General features: G+C 32.8%; 1 long non-coding RNA gene across 1 annotated transcript; it reads left to right on the top strand.

Moving 5' to 3' along the window:
• The first annotated feature begins 4,246 nt into the window (after positions 1-4,246).
• LOC127865740 (uncharacterized) lies at positions 4,247-5,657 on the top strand. Its single transcript, XR_008042755.1, has 2 exons — positions 4,247-4,366; positions 4,971-5,657. It is a non-coding gene; the product is annotated as an uncharacterized LOC127865740 (long non-coding RNA).
• The last annotated feature ends 9,605 nt before the right edge of the window (positions 5,658-15,262 follow it).

Genomic DNA, 15,262 nt, shown 5'->3' with positions numbered 1-15,262 from the left:
GGTAGCCCCCGATACTTAAAAAAAATATATGGGATTGGCGCCGCATCGACACAGCCTGCCTTAGACTTCCGCCTCGGATCCGGGTGCCATAAATTTGTCATAAACCTGACAACCTGGATATGGAAATTATAGTATGCTGTAGTTCCTTAACAACTCAAATTTAAAACAATAATTGTACAATCGTTATTGACTATATATCCAATTAATACGAAATATATTTAGTACAAAGATTGTGATCTTATATTTAGAAACTTCGATACATTACTTGGTTCACACGCTCCTTTGTTACAAGCACTGCCACAGTCGCATGTCCTGGAATAAAGTAATTGCAGGTGTTATTAGTAATTGTAATTAGCATGTCAAATATATAAAAATTGATTACGTATAAAATTAAAAAAATATCCATCTCTATTACAAACTGAAGCTATATGCATACTTTTTGAAATGAATAAAGGAAAACATAAAACATTCGATAAGCTGTTTTATCAATAGGGAATATAATCATTTGCAGGAGGTGCACACGAAAAAAATTGCACACGATGAAATACAAATAGAAAAATCTAGAACTGAATGTTTCGCTTACGTCGAGTCAGTGCACTTCTCAACAGCCAGTGCGAAGCCGAATATAACCAGAAGGACGAATACAATACGAGTCATTTCTGCAAAGTAGACAACGGATTATAGAAATATTGATGAATAATTGTACGATCAGAGCTGAGACCTTCCCAGCCTTGACCACATACAACCTTGACCAGTCGTGGAATATAGTTTCCCCAAGGTGTCGATACTAGTGTCGACACCGCATTGTATAGAACGGTCTTGTTCCGAATAGTACTTGGTCCATAATATGCTTTTCAACGATCTTTAGCAAAGACTCTTTACAATGAACATTTCTATTTTAATATGCCGTTATATTTCAAGAAATGAAGAAAACATGTTACTACTCGACAAAGATCGTTTGAAGTAGAGCTAGTTTTACGTAATAAGTTTTGTAGTAGTTAATGACATCAATAATAAAGTGTTAAATGTATGCATTTTGAACACAATTTTATTACAATCGAGGTTATCAGCATTTGGGCAGCACGAGTAATACAATACGTAATATTTATAATCAATAGGCACGGAGATTGATATTATTATCATCATATACGATAGAACGTGCATCATATGCTAATGAATGAACATTTCAGTCTAAACTAAGATACATACTTAAGAACAGTAAAACTTATAATACGCAAATTCAAAGTAAATAAATAATTTACTATGAATTTGTTTTATAGCGAAGTTCGTTTACTCTGGGTTTGTCAAAGAACGCCCTGATGTTTGTGCTTATATAGCACTTATGTGAGTTGTTGTGCCTCCCATTTACAGGCCATCACCTTTGGTGCCTACCATTAACCGACCGTCGCCTTCAAACAATCAGTAACTCATGGTCAGCTTGCATTTTTGTTGTAAGTTTGACGTGTGAAAGCTTTAAGCTATGCAACACTTGGTGCATCGTTCTACAAATTTCCATTGCAGGACATTGCAACGCGTTGTTAAGGCCTGTGCGGGAAGGCTAAATGATGTTCACTTAAAACATTGATATAATTGGGAACCAGGCTGGTAGAAAGACAATAGTAAAAGTAGAATTTAACAAGTTGAAGTATATCTTTCGACTGCCTGGGAGAGCATGCGAGAAATTTGCAAACAATTTAATTGGGTTTTTAGTATTGACCTATAAAAATAATGTATATTTAATATATCTCATTCTCACTGAACAAAATATGTATGCCATCACAGTATCTAGCTGCATGCACACTGGACAATGGACTGAATCTCACAAGCTATGGTAATGGACACAAACAAGACAAGGGACATAAGTACTGGCACATGAGACATAAAAACATACAAAAACACTTACCTATTATTCAATAAATATTGTATTGTAACATTTCAATCATAGTTCTTGATAAGCGAAAGTTGCAACCATAAGTGTATATCCATTCAAAATATTACATTTGGAAAAAACATTAATGAAATGATAACAATTTCTATATTTTTATGTCAGCTACAACATATTCCCTCACTGCACACTTTTATGTTTATATGGACTTAGGTGCTATACATATACGACATTATCGGTAAATGCGTATCATCTCGTCATATCTATTTTGAATACTGCACTTAAATGTGCATAAAAGTTCAAAGTGAGGAAATGGGGTATTTATTGGAGCTTACATTTCTCTCTCTCTAACAGCTGTTTCTATGGAGAGATTATTTAAAACAGGCATTTATTTTGTTCTATTCTTTCAATTATCATATCATAAACCTTAACTGAGATGATTTAATATAATTAAATTGTTCTATAACGTTTTATTTGCTATGAATGTGATGGTTCTAAAAGGGATAACACGAACCTATGAATCCAATCATTTACAATACGTTCACTGACATCGCGAACACGGCGAATCCATCTAATTTACCCTAAAGCAAAATTAATTCTATAAATTACCATGTGTAACATGTTTTCCATTTACTACGCATATAATACAAACTGATCGGACCTGTGGACAACGTCCATCTGCCTGTAACAGATGTTTTTTGCCTGAAGCGATACCTCTGTTTTAGAACAGTTTCTGACCAGCCATTATATATATATTGACTGCAATTGTAACATTGTTATAATAATCGTTTCACGTTTTGTAGTATATATGACAAGTGACATAAAATTAAAAAATAATAATTGTGTTAAGGACTTTTAAAGCATTTTTTAAAAACAAGTATCTTACGGCTTAAAATAGTTTAAGATAACACAAATCTCTACATTGTGTATATATTGCCTTTTTTACAGGATCCTACCAAGCCATGAAGGTGCTCCAAACATTTATTTTAGTGGTTATGGCTATGATGCATTCAGAGGCGGACGAAGGAGACCCTTGTCTGAAATTAACGTGAGTGTTTTCTACTACTAAAAATTAAAAAAAATCGTCTTGGTTCAATATAATGCGCGGCAATTTAAACGAACACTTCGTAAGTCACATGTACAGTTAGCAAATTTGTAAACGTCTACTCGAAATCTACATAAATCTTCAAGAATGCCAAAACATTTATTTTATAGTTATGTTTTACTGCATTTAATAATCCTCGTGAATAGATGTGTGTGTAAGGTCCCCAATCACAGCTACTGTAAGAGTTAAAAAAAACCAAGCTCAACTTATTAAAATTGTTAATTGAATTGAGTTCATTGTAATGCAAGGACATGACTGGTTTGGCTGCTTTAAGAGTGGGGCTAGTTTTGTTCATTTTACAATTGTTTAACAACATTTTTGATCAAAACAAATATTTTAAGTTGAGGGAATTTGTATTTGTATGTCCCAATATAAAGGAATGCATATTTAGAAAGTTTGAAAAATGATTTCATCTATAAATATATTCTGTAATTAATTTATTCACATGATAACATTCCAAAATATATGTTGTATAGTTTCACATTCCGTTTGACAAAAGGTGCAGTTGGGTGAACTGGTATATACCATTTTAATATGAAGGATTTTGTATCTATAATTCTATGGACAATCTGTCTTGAAACCACTGAACATTAGTATAGAAAAAAGTATAGAAAAATATGTGGCAATTCTTTTGTTTCAAAACATAATAAAAATGTTCGTCCATGTATTTATACATACTGGCGATGACTCATTTTAGCTAATTATATCTAACATTGGCTGTGTACACTTTGTATTTACTAAGATGGACCGTAGACTTGTGGGAATACACGGCTTCATAAAGCAGCTGTCAGTAGAGCTTTTCCCCTTCTTATATCTTGTAACTGCATTAATAATTAATGTAACATAAGTTTAAAAAGTTGAAAGCAATAATGGTATCTACAGGCCAAAGAATGAGCTTCCTGCTTCCATTAAGCCTGAAAATGCTGAAAATGGACGAACACGTGCATGTACACACCAATTTGATTTTCAGATTAATTTAGGTTTGCTTGTTTACAGAGACTGTGAGTGCGGGGATGTGTGCGTAAATGAATTAGACACGAACTGCAAGGGACCCGAGGACGCGTGCATATGCAAACCTGGTACGCCATTCTGATTTATTTATAGTATGTAGAGGATATTTGAACAATGTCTTGTAAACATCTCTGAAAGCATTGATGTAAATGGAGAAAAAAAAATCAGCAGGTATTATTAAATTATTTACAGTTGTATCATTATCTGCAACGAATGAGTGCCGTTTTATGCACGTGATTGTTGTAGGTTGTGTGGTGTTCGACCTTTTCATCAACCCTGGCACAACGAGGTCAGTGTATGGCAACAGATGTCACTGTCCAACAAGCCCCGAGCATCTTATCCGACCAACCAGGCGGCTCGCAGCTGTAAGCAAAAGCATGGACAAAACGCGTGTATATATTATGTACTCTTCTATATTACACTTACATGTACATTAAGCAGATTCGAATAACCATATTTTCCTGTGTAAATATGTTAAAAATATTTACGAGAATTCCAGCGCTATTTGAAGAACGAGGGTTCACTGTTCTACGTAACAAATGATACAGATATGGCAAATTCGTTTTATCGGGTGTTAGTAAATTTAGGTTTCAGTATGACTTGGCAAATAACTTTTCTCAATATAAAAAAGTACTGCTAAGTTTTAACAAACATTTGCACATTTATGATTATAAAATCATCAGATTAATGCATGGGCACTTTGAAACGGATAATTATAATTCACATATGTTATTATTTGTCGTTTCGTAGAAAGTTATTGATATTTCAACATATTTTCTAATTTTTTAATGAACTGAAATAAGTTTGCCGGATCATTCGTTGACATATCAGTATAATGATTAGTTCATATGCGCTAGGCATAAGTTAAGACTCTGGCAGTGACAACTAGTTCGGTATAGTTGTATTTTTTGTGTTTATATATAGAAAACATATGTAGAACTTGAGTGTTTTACATTTTTCTATCCACAGTGTAGCCGGGCGGCGTGGAGGGGACAACCAGATGATACCCATGCTTTTGTGAACAACAAAAAATGTTTTCCATGATTCTGAAATTAACTTGGTATCAGTGATTTCTCCCACGCCTTTAACATTTATATATAAGGAAGCATACCTCATATAGAAGAAAATGCAAGATAGTGCCTCTATGATACAGATCATTGTGTAAATAACAACACTTATCATATGTAGAACTATAATAAGATGTGCTGCGAATGAAAAACCTAAATACATATCATGCTGTTAATGTTTATTACATAATATTAATTTCGTTAATTTGCTAATGTAGGCCCGCAAATACGTGAAATTATTGACTTGTAAATAAAATTGAGTAATTTAATAAGCTAAGACTTTATAAACAATATTCCACCATTCTTATTGGCATCTTTACACTATCAATGTATGTCAAAGTTTCAGGTAACAAATGCAAAGTTTGGTAGCCATGAAGCTGAATGATTAAGAGCCTTTATATTTGTATGGATTTTGATATCCTCGTGTGTTGCTCCATTTTCCAATGTATTGATAAACGATGCTTGAATGTAGTCCATATAATCAGAATCCAACTTACGTGTTTGAAAAATATGACATAACATATTAAGGTAAAATCGTTTTTTATTAACTTGTAACCACTTTTGAGATTTAAATACAGTTTTAATGGCACTTCGTCTTATGCTGTGACTGTCGACCAAGGGCGATTAAACATTTACTTGAGCTAAATACTACTTTGCTACTGGTTTCGTTTTGACATATGTGTGTACCTAAAAAAATAAAACATAAATTCGGATAATCTGAAGCATTAACTATTTTATGATTTTAGTTAAGCTGATCTGCTGTCATGTGTTTATGGATTTTTTACAAATGTGATCGTTTGATAATATTTCCAACAAATAATTAACTAAAACGGCAGAGTGCGTTTTCGCGGTGGTTTCCATACATCTTTTAGGATTTCAATGGCCATGAGTGTCACATTTGATTCAGGTTTCGAGTTCAACATTGGTTCTACTACAGGCAAGATATAGATATGTCTTGTATTAATATTGAACGTTAGCGCAATAAGCACCACAATTGCCTATTCACTTTTACAGTCATTGACCGTTTCAAGACATTTTGATCGTTTTAATCGTGATAACTTCAGGTTAGATTGTCCGTCCTCTCAAATGTTGTATGAATAATTCTGTTCCAAGTGAGAGGTGTGGAAATCCTTTAACCAGATCATATCCCAACATGGCATTAGCCGTTGTAATGTGGTGGCCCCAGTTTCAGTTTCCAACATGAACCCTGGCTATTTTTTTAAGTTGAATACCGCATACTAAATGTATATGTATTTCTTAACGACATTTGTTTTTTTACTTTTGTCATGAAGTGCTCATGGTGAGCTATTTTAATCACACTAGTGTAATGGCCGGCGTCCGGAATCGTGTTGTTTGCGTTGCGCGGTGTGTGATTTGCGTCGTTATCTTTTAGCGCCTTACCAATAAGACGGCTAGTGTGTGCATCCTGTCCTGATCAAACTGGGTCTTAAAGTGCACCCAATCAATATCTAGGACAATATAGGTTACGTAAATCTGATACCCAGGTCAAATCTTAAAAATCATGTTTCCATCATCGAATCACTATTATATGAGTCCTTTGTTACGGGCTACATGTAAAACACTGTTGTTTATCTTGAAATTGCCCAGTCAAGTTTGAATCTGGATCACGTGTTTAAAAAAGGTCACACGGTCAAATCTTTAAAACCCAGTATTATAAATCGAGAGCCCATCTATCTTTTCAATACTTAGAATGTAGTCAAATGAGGGTCCTGTTCTTAAAAGACACTAGGTCATCAGATCAAATCATAGAAAAACGTTTTCACCACTCTTAAAGACACATTTATTAGTCAATATGTATGGAACATAGTCATGATGCTTATATTGTCATTATATTGAATTGGTTCAAATCTTATTAACGTGGATAAAAAAAAAATCGGTGGCCAGTTCAAATATTATGTTTATGAGTCAATCTTCATTAACTTTGAAAGAATGTTTGTCTTGCGATATCTATGCAGAATTAGAATTATCTGTCATGATTGTCCCAACCTACGTCATGAGATCATAACACACCCTTGTTACCACTCTAGATGTCACATATACACTTTGTATGAGTAAAGATTTTGATTTGAAATTTTACATCTGATCATTTGACTACATGTTTGAAAAGTGTTGCGATAAAAAAGTATTCAAGTTGATTACTCAATCTTAATGTTTTTTTAGACAATATTAAGCCTCGTTTAAATTATTGATCCTAACGTCTAGAAACTATGTTACCAGGTCGCATATATTAATTAACACTCTTACCATTTAAAGAAGAACATTTATCATCTAAGCTTGATGAAAAGTGTCCTGTATGTATAACTAAACAATATCTAAGCCAAGTTTAAGCCTTAGTCAGATGCGTCTTAAATCTAGATCATAAGGTCAACTATTTATTAAAACTTGTTTAATCTCTAGATACGCCATTTTTTATTCATTCTTGATGACACTTTGTCAGAAGGTTTATCCTGACAATATATGATCAGTGTTTGAATCCTGGTTAAGTGTGGCAAAAAGTCGATCGCCTGGCAAAGTAATCATACATTGTTTTCCGTGAACTCAGGTGAGCGCTTGAGGGCTATCCTTGCCATCATGTGCCAACTTGTATGCTTACTTGTATTTTGTTATGGTTTTATTTTTAAATTTCAGTTCCCTTTATAGATATTCACATAAATAATACTGGGCCAAGTGTGAGGCCCAAGCTTCTTTAAACCGGTTGAACCCTCAAGTTTTTTGTGACATTGAGCGTTCAAAGGCGGTAACCCAATTGTGTTCATAGCTGTGGGTATGTTTTGTGCCTCACTGTTTAGTATTAGGTTTCATGACATAAATAAATGGGACTATGGCCGCACAGAGTAAGAAGTTTTCTCTCCTGCTGGTTTACTTGACAGTTCACTTCATGTGTACAAGTGTCGTTTGTGGATATTAAACAAACTATAAAACATGTACATATTTCAAAACCGTCGTACAATAGCATTTTTACAAAAGTTTTAATTGTTAGATTTTATAAAATGTAATAATATACAAGTAAGCAATTACATTATATAACTATGTTTGTAAGCATATATCTTACTTTCAACTATTGGTTAAGATTTAAATGCGATTAGGTTGGAAAAATAAACAGCAAAAATAAATATTTATGTTTGCAATCGTGATACCTACAGACAAGATGTTGATTCTTTACGCCATTACCAACTTTTATTTAAAAGTAAACAGCAAAACAGACTATTGGTTAGATTTGGGTTTTATATTCAGTAAATGACGAAATGTCGATGGATTAATATATCGCAGTTTTTATTAAATATGTCAACACATGAAAGCCCGGGAAAATATGGTTTCAATGCAGATTTTTAAAAATGTTTTGCCCCAAAGTAGGTCATTCTATACCTAAACTTGAATTAAATGGGAACATTGATACATAAATTACTGGAGGCAATAATGTTTGATACAGTTTGTATAAATCACTGTTATAAAAACTATAACGGCAGTTAACCATTGCTTATAAATTTATCTCATCCATCACAGACACTTGTCACTATCATACATAATAATTATTTTTTTTTATTTAAAACGATCCGTCAATAGCAAATGTATTTTATAAAAAAGAACTTTTTTGAAGGTTAAATAAATTATGATTGATATCTATTACTTTAGCGATACAATTAAAATGGAAGAGAATAACAGCAATATTAATAAATGGAGACGTTAAGGCGATATGTGATTTGATTCTGCAAAATTAATGTTTTAGGACGAGCATTTCACGCACACGCTTTCTAATAATTTTGTTCTATTCTGTTTAACTTCGAATATTAAACTACAATGATGATCATTTATTTTGATACAATCGCTTACCGCACAATGCATTAACAAAGGAGAATAATCCGACAGTTACTCGCCGGTAAGTGTTATTCATTTTTATTCAGTTTGTTACTGGATGATAATGTAAACGGTAATCCATGATGTACTAAATGATATGGGCCGGGCTCTGTGAAAAAGCGGTTTAACACATGTGCGTAAAGTGTCGTCCCAGATTAACATGTGCAGTCCGCACAGGCTAATCAGGGTCGACACTCCCCGCGTTTATGATATTTTTCGTTTCAAGAATGTCTCTACTTAGCAAAAATCAAGTTAAGATTGAAAGTGTCGTCCCTGATTAGCCTGTGCGGATTTTACATTTGGTAAAGTTTTCACAAGCGTGCATTGGTAACACTCCGGTTCTGTGGAGTCGCAGATTAAAAGGTTGGGGAGTAATAATTGTGTTAGTAGAACAATTATACAATTTAAAGCCGTTTGATTAGTTTACAGAAACTCGTACAAACCCTGAACAAGATCAGATGTGTCTCTGATCAGACGTGAACATGTTCGGAAAATAAAAAAATAAAACAGATGCTCCCTGCACATTATGTATACTCATGAACTTATGCCGTACATATCTATTAACGAGCAAGTAAGTATATATACAAGTGTAAATGCAAGAGTATACAAATATAATATATATGGGAGGGTATGTGTGTATTTATAGAAAGTGTCGTATATTTTGTTAAATATTGCGGGTCATCATCACAACGAAGAATATAACTGATATCTGTGCAACTTAATGTTCTTTTTACTACATTTTTTTACATTCAAGTGCGTAATTTACTGTTTTGCGAATAAGTAAAAAATTATCTTCTTAATTTCCGTGACTTTACTTTAAAACGCATCTCAATGGCATGGCAACTGTTTGTGTTTCTTTTAAGTATTGTTGGAAACAAGTCATTATACGTAAAGTGATCAATAATATGTTTATTTCATGTTTGTATAACAACAAAACCCCATTGTTTAAATACGACATTATGGAAACTTTCGAGATATGTTTGGATGGACATAATTTTATTAAACGTGAACTAATTGTGTAAGAAGAACAAAATACATAGTTTGCAGTCGTTTGATTACGCAGTTTCGTAAAACGGACGAATAGATATTTATCTCCATACATAGATATTTACATGTTGAAAAAAAGAATACAACGTATTTTGTGCATTTTTTCTTATCAACATTTACATATGACATACATGTTTAATCACAAGCCTCGGATCATTTTAAGGCTAGATATCTTGTTGCGCTTTCCTATGTTCGAGTTTTCCAATTATATACGCACAATATAAAACACACCCTTCAATACGGATTGTAAGTTTTTGATAATCGGGGTCTAAGACTTGTTTGAAGATACTTTCGTGAAATGTAAATATATGCACTGGATCTTGAATCAAATTCACAATAGGGTTAATGCTTACAATCGTTTTTAAATATATTACAGACTTGGTTATTTATTAATGGCCGTTACATTGATAATACAATTTCAAATGAAGATAGTTATCTACCTGATTCCATTATTGTGTATTGTAATTCGGATCACGAACAAAGTTTAATTTTAGAGAAGTATCAAACTATCAAACATAAATTAAATATCATACGAAAGAATATGTAATAACATGTTTTTCAAGATTCTTCACATCACATAAATGCTATTGTATTAATATATTGCATTGGAATCGTATGTAACTTTCATATACTTTAAAAAAACAAAGAAGGCATACTTTTCTTCTACAGACATATAAATGACCAAAGGCAATGTACGGAATTTGCCAATAAGCTTTTTATAAGTAAATATCTTTTCGTAAATTAGTCGCTGACTTGTGGTTAAGAACGATGGTATTGAACCCAGAAATTGAATAACACAGGCAAATAAATCTTAGGTCCAATAAAATGCGACGCTTAATCCAGTAGCTGAAACTAGATTGCTTTCAACCAGACGGCATTATTCCCATACTCAGATTTACGTTGCATTACTAAATTCTTCGTATTAGATATAGTTTAATGATATGTACACGTTTAATCAATATTATCATGTTTGTTTCAGGTGATCGTACATTTTAGTTCTTCTATAAATATATATTTGTCATAAAAAATACATAAAGTATATATTCTGCTTATGCTTGTAGTTTGAATCTATATAAGTAAAGTACTAGTAACAAGAGACGTCAATGATCGCAATCGTGCATGATATTCATCTTATTGAAGCTACTATGATATTCATTTCCAAATACAAAACATTAGAATTAACCTACGATTAACATTAAATAGATAAGGTTTAAAACAATAACTTCACTAATTCTCTCAATTAAAATGACCTTTAATAGAAGCACCTATTGTATACATATTTGTATCACGCACATGAACGGACCCGGTAAACGATACTAAGCTTGAGCTAAAAAAAATGTTTATTCAAACGCTTGCCATTATGTTGAAACGAAACCATGACATACCGATATGGATTAAACTATACGGCTGTGTTCATGTAATCACACTGTTTAAGTAACCAAAGTAACTATGTTTCATATTGAGTTGAATAAACTGCGCACTTTTGATTTTGACCGTGTTTACCCAAGTTAAGTTAATGTGTGGACTGGACAAATGTGTCTTGTGTAGTGCATTTTGTTATGTGTCTCACTGTTTGACAGAATATATTTCTGCCATTATCATAGAACCGCATTGTTTAATAAGCCGGGGTTCAACTTTATGTGTATTTCAAATCTGTCGAGTTCAAATGGAAAATAATGAAATATATGGAGTTTAAAACGACCACAATCTCCAAAAATATCCAATTCAAGACGAAGACGAAAATTTCATGTAGAGTGCAAAATTGGAGACTCATACTGATTAAGGGTTTATCTGCGAGGTATATAAATTGAATGTTATATGCCACATATCCACAATTAAGCTACTGAAATACAATGACAACTGCTAACACATTACTGAAAACGGCATCATGCAGCGCCAGTTTTTGCTTCACAGAGAAATGCCAAATCAGCGAAATGCAAAACAACAGCTTATGACTTTAATAAACCGTTCTCATGAACGCGGGAGCTGATCCGCTTTTGTGAAATGATTGTTCTTTTAATGAATACAAGTATTGTGAGAAGAAACAATAATACCATCGTTGGGTTTATAGAATCACCATCGGCTAAGCCAAGAAATTGAACACACATGTTTATTTCTTTTAGTCTCAGACACGACACGAAGGTTTTAGGAAAACTATAATTTCTCCATAAATTATTTCCTCTTTTTGCAGCATACCATAATTAGAACGATTTTTCTTGCAAATGCACCAAATAAAAGGAAGTCAAGAAGAAACAAACTGTCCATCTAATCGTTGGGGAATCAAGGTGTAGTTTAACATGATTTTTCAATCCAAAGGACAATGTCACTCATGATAATTTGTTTTCTGTATGAAAGTGTTCACATGTGATGCATTAAATGGAACTTTTCACAGATTTTGCCATGTTTAAAGTGTTCCATTTATTGCTTTAAATCGATAATTGTAAACATCGGAACTTAAAGATTTCAAGTTTAAAACAAAAATAAAATTGAAAAAAAGAAAAAAGTAATCCACAACTGGGCTCGAACCACTGACGTATGGAGTAAAAATCTATCTCTTAGACCACTTGTCCATCCTTGCTGACATGATATTTAATGTAATTTATACTTTATATAAGAAATCATCGTCATGTCACGAAATATAACGGAACAACATAACTGTCTAAATTATACAATCGTTTAGCGTTTGTAAAGCATTATAATTTTCAGGTTTTCAAATCGTCAAAAGATGCATATTTCGGATATTTAGAGAATCGTAAATGTTGAGTATTACAGCTAGGTAAAAAAAAAGAAAACAACAGCGTAAATGTGAAAATCTGAACCATTTTTTTCAAATTTGTCCATTTATCAAAACGCGGAAAGAAATTTAAGAATTAATTCATCTGCACGGAAACAAGCTCCACTGGTCTGATAAAGGGCAGTGTTCAAAAGACATATACATGTAGTTCTGATGACTGTCATTTCTTTTGTACCTTTAATGCTCACACAAGTGATAGTCTATATTTATTGTAATAACGTCATATTTATGCATTTATTATAAACATGTTTTGCAATTGCGCTTAAATTTTCATTGCGATCAATGTGTGGATTTTGCGCCTAGTTAATAACGGTTAAACATGATTTGATAACAATCATTGATCGTAACGGGCTATATAGGCCAATACCTTAATACAATTTACTTTCAAAACTCAATTATGAAGGGTAAGGTAAAACCTTAATTTATATGAGATATATTTATATATATCCAGTAGATGTGTCGACTCTAGACGACATTTGATCATTACGAAATCCAGGTAATGTATTTATAATGATTTGTGTTATGTCTTGAAATTTGACCCAGCATTTGTAAAAATATTGCATGATATATTTGATATTGAAATAATTTTTTTCAGAGAAGTTGATGTTTCGTTTTAATTTGATTATTTTTCATTCAAAATTATGTTTTCACTAATTAATATCAAAGCCACGCGCTAACCGCCTGTGAATAATTGCTACTTCAAATAAAAACACACACAATTTTTCTTTGAATATATTAATACTGATTGCGTCAGTTTTTTTATGAGATTTTTTTATTTCCGATTATTTCATGTATCCTTAAATTGCAATTTTTCAACATTCGCATGAATTTAAGGTTTTTCTTACAACGAATTAAATCCGTAAAATATTTCATTCTTAATTATGGTAATTGATGTGTATATTTCGAATTATGTTGTCACGCATGGTCGCACTGCGCGGTTGGAATCGTAGAAACAATACCAAAATCAGGAACGGATGGGTTGAAATAATGTATATATTGATAATATCTTCATTTTCGAAAGACAATGTTTGCCACTATATGTTTATTATCAAGAATATCGAGTGCCTCTGTAAATAAACTGCACTCGTTTTGCTATTTGCGGACCAAAGCTGCTAAATATGTTTTAAACGTAATGAAGAGAGACAATTCGTGTTCAACACAGGTCTTATGTAATGCATTCCACGAAACACTAACATTTAAAAGAAGTTGCTGATTGACCGGTTTGAAAGTCGCCATTACAAAGGAACGACATATTAATTAATTGCCGAAAGTGCGCGTTAATTTATCGTTCTGGCGTATCCGAGTTTTGGCGTGAAAGTAGCCAGCACTCCAAAAAGATAAGATAGTAGTACTATTTTCAACCTACTGGCAGTCTAGTGTTTTTCAACGATACTTGATATCGTTTGCTGTTTAATATTCATAGAATTGTATGTGTAGTTGGATTATATATTGTACAACTGGTCATCCAATCCATCTCCAAAGCCGCTTTTGACACGTTTTATTAAATTGAGATGTTCAAGTTGAGAATTGTCTGAATCCCTGTTGATGAAAATCCAAAACAGCACTGCATTTCATATTTGGCTATGCATATATCAGCATTATTAATGGAACGGCTGAGATACAGCGAGGCTGTTAAAAAACGACAAGCGTAAAATCGTAAACCGTTACCCGGTCAAATACAAGAAAGCTTTAAATTATAATGCAAACATATTGAAACAAGTGTTCTTGTTACTCAATATCGTAAGAGTAAGAACAATTCGAGTTGTTAAAAATGCAATTAAATAGTGAGATGAAGTTACTAATATGCTAGATGGGAAATTGTCCATTCAACCGTGCAAACGTTGCCTTGACAATACATTTATTATCTACGTACAAGTTTATTCGAATCTACGACCACCTCTCAGGATGACCATTACAAATATGTGTATTTAGCTGTTGGTGTGTATGCAGAATATATACTAATATTTAAAAAAGATCGTGTCTCATTTCGCGGACTTGATTAATTTTAATCTGAAAATCCAACATTGATAGAAACATGTTTCAAATTGACATTAAATTGCTCTTGATGATTATAGCACATGTCATGATAATATCAAATGAACGCATTTTCGTGAATAACGTATAATAAAAACATTTTCATTTGTTGACAACAATGCTTAATTATGCAGATTATTGTATATTGTGGTCTGTTCAATAATATCACTCCAGAAGCTGTATTTTGTAATTTAATATTATTTACGTTTACACTCCGTGTCATGTATCTTTTCTTCAAAATTTAATCTCAGTTGTTAACCTTAGTATGTTTTACGTATTACCCTGTCTTTTAGAAGCCACTGGTTACTGTTCTTAACTAAAGAACGTGTTAATAGGCTGTAAGGTTGCCATATTCGTCTAATGGCATGTTCACGTTTAAAAAGAATCCCGTTTGAGTCAATCACCATTCGCGGGTACGCAATTGCGGTCCACATGATGTATGC

This window comes from Dreissena polymorpha, chromosome 2 (assembly GCF_020536995.1).
Source record: "Dreissena polymorpha isolate Duluth1 chromosome 2, UMN_Dpol_1.0, whole genome shotgun sequence".
In the NCBI taxonomy this organism is placed as follows: Eukaryota; Metazoa; Mollusca; class Bivalvia; order Myida; family Dreissenidae; genus Dreissena; species Dreissena polymorpha.
The sequence above is the reverse complement of the archived record's forward strand: the minus strand, read 5'-3'. Positions and strand labels throughout refer to the sequence as shown.